This window comes from Chiloscyllium punctatum, chromosome 52 (assembly GCF_047496795.1).
Source record: "Chiloscyllium punctatum isolate Juve2018m chromosome 52, sChiPun1.3, whole genome shotgun sequence".
In the NCBI taxonomy this organism is placed as follows: domain Eukaryota; kingdom Metazoa; phylum Chordata; class Chondrichthyes; order Orectolobiformes; family Hemiscylliidae; genus Chiloscyllium; species Chiloscyllium punctatum.
This window is the reverse complement of record NC_092790.1, coordinates 18256094-18262093: the sequence shown is the minus strand read 5'-3', so window position 1 is coordinate 18262093 and position 6000 is coordinate 18256094.

Sequence of the window (6000 nt, the reverse complement as noted above, 5' to 3'; positions counted from 1 at the left end):
CTCTTCTTTCCTTCATCTTTATATCCAATGGTACCATTAATAATTCTGCAAAACAATGCGCGTTGAATGATAATTTTTTTTTACTTTTCTCTATAAAACTTCTCAAAAAACTGCCATTTTTAGAATTTATTTGCCAGTTTGTGATGCAGCTTGCATTGATCATCGACATTTGGAGTATTGCAAATAATTCTGGTCCCACTAGTATAACAAAAGAATTATTACACTGGGAAGGGTGAAGAAAAAAAAATCTTACAACTGACTTCGCCTGGAATATTTGAGTTTTTAGGAGAGATTGCACAGGCTAAGACTTTGTTCACAAGCGTGTAGGAATGCGCTTATAGAGGTTTATAACATCATTAATGGCCATAGATAAGCCATACTCTAAGTCTTTCACTCGTGCGAGAGAGTTCAAAACAAGAGGACTGAGGTTTAACCAGTTACTTACTTGTAACCTTTCTTTCTATAATGTCCACCAACAAAGTTTTCTGCAGCAAATGACATGCCAAGTTGTTTAGTTTCTCCGTGGCATCCTAAAGCTGATTTGTACTTTTCACAGAGATATTTGACTGGTTTGACTTCAATGCTACCTGGAAGGTTTCCATTTACCGCTGTGTGCTCAAACACATCACTTTTGGCATTGGAAGGTAGGTACATTTCGCTCCAATCATCTGCCCGCTGCAGGCTCAGAAAAACAGCAAAGCGAACACGATCAGATAATCTGTTATTGTGAAACCATCTTATAGTGAATCGACATATGAACCCGGGCGTTGAGAAAATAATATTTCCTGAATCAGCAAGTGGTTGCGTAATGTCCATTGAAGAACATGAGTCGGATCATCGATGACACTTCACCCACAGTGTTGCACTCAATGAATATAAAATGGCCTGCAAACTTTAATTACTGTGATCAGGTCTCAGGTTGGATTTGTATCCAGTGTTAACTGCTCGTGATTGGATTGTGTGGCCAACTGAATCAGAAGCCATGTTCAGCTCTAAACCTGATGCTTCAATGATGACACCCAGCCTGATAATCATTCATTCCCCAATCCCTTTTGAATTATTAAAGCAATTCAGACGCAGGGTAAGGAAGAAACACAGAATCACAGTACAGTCCAGAAGGCACCGTGATGTCTCAATCCTGCCCTGACTCCACTGAAGTCGAAACGTGTAGTACTGCAAAAGCATAGGTGGTCAGGAAGCCTCGTCATCAGGGATGTAGGTGTGATCAGTGAAGGGGACTGAGAGAAAAAAAAACAGGAGGGTGGGGTTGATGGTGTGGGTAAGTTCACTGAGTCGGCAATGGTTAGAAACAGGTAGGGGTGATTATTATAGGTTGCAAAGGAGGGTGGATTTGATAGTTTGGAAGGAAGATGGAAACATAAGACAATGTAAGAGGGCTGCGCCGATTTGTAGGGTTGGATCTGGGATAAGGTGGGAGGAGGCGAGATAAGGAAACTGGTGAAATCAGCACCGTGTGGTTGGAGGATCTCAAGGTGGAAGATGAGGCATTCTTCCTCCAGCCGTTGGGAGGCTTGGATTTGGCAGTGGAGGAGGCCCAGGATTTGCATGCCCTTGGCAGAGTGGGAGGGGAGTTGAAGTTGGCCACAGGGCATTGTGATTCGTTGTTGCGTGTGTCCCAGAGTTATTCCCACTTTCCACTGAAGTACAACGCATTTAGCTGCAGACATTGATACTTACCCAAGACTTTGTTTTTATTGTCTTTCAAAATTTAAATAATAATATTGAAAACCGCACTGCAGATCACCGCAACCCACAACTACTTGTTACATAAATATAACATTTCCATGTGTTGGTCAGCATCACTTGATATGCAATCTGATTCTGTACATATAGTTATTAACGTATGAGACGACGGATGCATTTTGTTTTCATTATTTCACTGGTCATGAGCTTCAGGATGACATCATGTGTTGTGTTTTACCGCAGTTCAGTCACTGATGAAGAATTTTTTTTACGTGTGAAAAGCGAATCCTTGGAAAAAATCGAAGTTGTCATGGCAGCACACAGTATTGACTACAATTTCCAAAGGGATTCTTTTAAATGTCTTTTTTTTAAGGGCTCAAAAACACGAATAACATTGTTGTGGAAGTCGATAAATTAATCAGTAATGCATAGAATCTCACTCACTTTCACAGTTATTTTGTCAATCTGTCGTCATGTCTTCAAGGTTAAAATCTAAACTTCCTGGTCTTGTGTTATCTCGCCAAACATTTTGAGCTGATACATGATCCTTCAAATCCAACATTCAACGCAATACTGTAAATATGGAAACAAATATATCCAGTAACTGCTGAAATGTTATTTTCTTATAACTTACTCCGTCTCTCCACTAAACTGTCTGGGGAATAGCAAACTGTGCAACCGTGCAGTTTAGATTAGATTAGATTACTTACAGTTGGAAACAGGCCCTTCGGCCCAACAGGTCCACACCGACCCGCCGAAGCGCACCCACCCATACATTTACCCCTGCATCGAACACTACGGGCAGTTTAGCCTGGCCAATTCACCTAACCTGCACATTTTTTTTGTTGTTCGATCCCTTGTGTGCTGAGAATGTATAATTATACCAGAACAAAAACGGTTTCTTTTCGCAATGCCCTTTTATTATTTCCTGCTAAAACCCCACACGCTCGTTTTCATTTGAAATTGACAATTTCAACTCAGCTAATAGTCGACAAAAAAAGCAATGATTATCACAAGATAGATAGTTTCATGAAAGGGATATTACCGTTGGCAAACATGTTGAAGTTATTTGATGATGTAACAATTAAACAGATAACGTTAACGCGGTGGATATAATACATTTGCCTCTTCCGAAGTTGTTTTATGTGATACGAAGAATTAGTTTACACTGTAACATAAGACATCATACTGATTCTGGTAGGCAGTAAAATTGCATGGAATGCAGGCTTATTAACGAATCGAAGATATATAATTAGGACCAAGGGCACACTTTCACCCTGTTTTCAACCCGTTTTACATACAATATAGTGTAATATTGGATATTTTTCAGTGTTCACGGTTTGGACAATGCAAGTGAATATACGATGGGATGCTATGGGATACTATCTACTATGTGATATTTTTCAGGGACTGAATAATTGATAGGGGGAATGGCAAGTGCAGAGGGTGACACATCATGACTGCAGTGAGATGTAGGCAGGTTAAGCGAATGGGAAATGCAGATAGATGATCATTTGGGAGGAAATGAGGTTACACATGTTGGTATGAATAACTTAAAAGCTGAGCATTATTTGAATCAGAAGACACTACAGAAAAAATATAGGGGTCAAGTGAGAGTGGTGCTGGACAATCACAGCAGGTCTGGCAGCATCCGAAGAGCAGGAAAATCGATGTTTCGGATAGGAGCCCTTCATCAGGAATCGCGTCGCTCCTGTCTGAGACATCGATTTTCGTGCTCCTCGGATACTGCCTGACCTGCTGTGATTTTCCAGCACCATTCCAATCTTGACTCTGATCTCCAGCATTTGCAGTCCTCAATTTCGCCTTGCAGAATAAAATAAACACAGCAGAGTGGAGTTTAAGAGATGCCGTACACAAATTGATAAAAATAACGGTAGCATCCTTTTGTCCTGTTCTTCTGTTCATGTGGATTGAAAGATAAACTTTTTAAATGGAATTTTATGGAGGAGCACCAAGGATTGTTTCCCCTTGTGAACGACTGTATAACTATAGGGCGTAGTTTCAGATTCAGACGAAACGTATAAAAGGACACAGATAAGAGACCAATGTATTACAACCACTGCCTTAACGTCATCTGTCTAATTGTTACCTCCCTAAATAACCTTCTGAACCAGAAGGGCACCAATACCCTGGGGGGTAGGTTTGCTAGCACTCTTCGGGGGGGGGGGGGGTTTAAACTAATTTGGCAGGGGGATGGGATCCGGACTTGTAGTCCAGCAAGTAAGCTAGCTGTGTGTCAGGATGTCCTAAACTGTAGGGAGGCTGTGGAGAAGGTAGCACTGACAGGGAATACTTGCGGACACAGAGATGGGCTCAAGTGCGTTTACTTCAACGCAAGGAGTATCAGAAATAAGGTGGGTGAACTTAAGGCGTGGATCGGTACCTGAGACTACGATGTTGTGGCCATCATGGAAACGTGGATAGATGAGGGACAGGAATGGCTGTTGGAGGTTCTTGGTTACAGATGTTTCAGTAAGATTAGGGAGGGTGGTAAAAAAGGAGGGGGGTGGCATTGCTAATTAGAAATGGTATAACGGCTGCAGAAAGGAAGTTTGAGGGGGATCTGCCTTTGGAGGTAGTACGGGCTGAAGTCAGAAATAGGAAAGGTGCAGTCACCTTGTTGGGTGTTTACTATAGGCCCCCCAATAGCTGGAGAAACAGATTGGGAAACAGATTTTGGAAAGGTGCAGAAGCCACAGGGTTGTAGTCATGGGCGACTTCAACTTCTCAAATATTGATTGGAAGCTCTTTAGATCAAGTAGATTGGATGGGGCGGTGTTTGTGCAGTGTGTCAAGGAAGCTTTTCTAACTCAGTATGTAGATTGTCCAACCAGAGGGGAGGCCATATTGGATTTGGTACTCGGTAATGAACCTGGACAAGTGATGGGCTTGTTAGTGGGTGAATATTTTGGTGATGGTGACCATTTTGGTGATGGTGACCACAATTCTGTGACTTTCACCTTGGTTATGGAGAGAGATAGGTGCGCACAACAAGGTAGATTTTACAATTGGGGGAAGGGAAATTACGATGCTGTAAGACAGGATTTGAGGAGCATAAGTTGGGAGCATAGGCTGTCAGGGAAGGATGTGGTGGAAATGTGGAACTTTTTCAAGGAGCAGATACGACGTGTCCTTGATATGTATGTACCTATCAGGCAGGAAAGAAATGGTCGTGTGAGGGAGCCTTGGTTGACGAGGGAGGTTGAATGTCTAGTAAAGAGGAAGAAGGAGGCTTACATAAGGTTGAGGAAACAGGGTTCAGACAGAGCAGTGGAGGGATACAGGATAGCCAGAAGGGACCTGAAGAAAGGGATTAGGAGAGCTAAGAGAGGGCATGAAAAATCCTTGGCGGATAGGATCAAGGATAACCCCAAGGCATTTTATGCGTATGTGAGAAACCTGAGAATGACGAGAACGAGGGTAGGTCCGATCAAGGACAGTAGTGGGAGATTGTGTATTGAGTTGGAAGAGATAGGAGAGGTCTTGAACATTACTTCTCTTCAGTATTTACGAACGAGAGGGACCGTATTGTTGAAGAGGAGAGTGTGAAACGGACTGGTAAGCTAGAAGAGATACTTGTTAGGAAGGAAGATGTGTTGGACATTTTGAACAACTTGAGGATAGACAAGTCCCCCGGGCTGGACGGGATATATGCTAGGATTATGTGGGAAGCAAGAGAGGAAATTGCAGTACCGTTGGCAATGATCTTCTCGTCTTCACTGTCAATGGGGGTGGTACCAGGGGACTGGAGAGTAGCGAATGTTGTGCCCCTGTTCAAAAAAGGGAATAGGGATAACCCCGGGAATTACAGGCCAGTTAGCCTTAGTTCTGTGGTAGGCAAAGTAATGGAAAGGGTACTGAGGGATAGGATTTATGAGTATCTGGAAAGACACTGCTTGATTAGGGACAGCCAGCACGGATTTGTGAAGGGTCGGTCTTGCCTTACAAGTCTTATTGAATTCTTGGAGGAGGTGACCAAGCATGTGGATGAGGGTAGAGCAGTGGATGTAGTGTACATGGATTTTAGTAAGGCATTTGATAAGGTTCCCCATGGTAGGCTTATGCGGAAAGTCAGGAGGCATGGGATAGATGGAAATTTGGCCAATTGGATAGAAAACTGGCTTACCGGTCGAAATCAGAGAGTGGTGGTAGATGGTAAATATTCAGCCTGGAGCCCAGTTACAAGTGGAGCTCCGCAGGGATCAGTTCTGGGTCCTCTGCTGTTTGTAATTTTTATTAATGACTTGGATGAGGGAGTCGAAGGGTGGGTCAGTA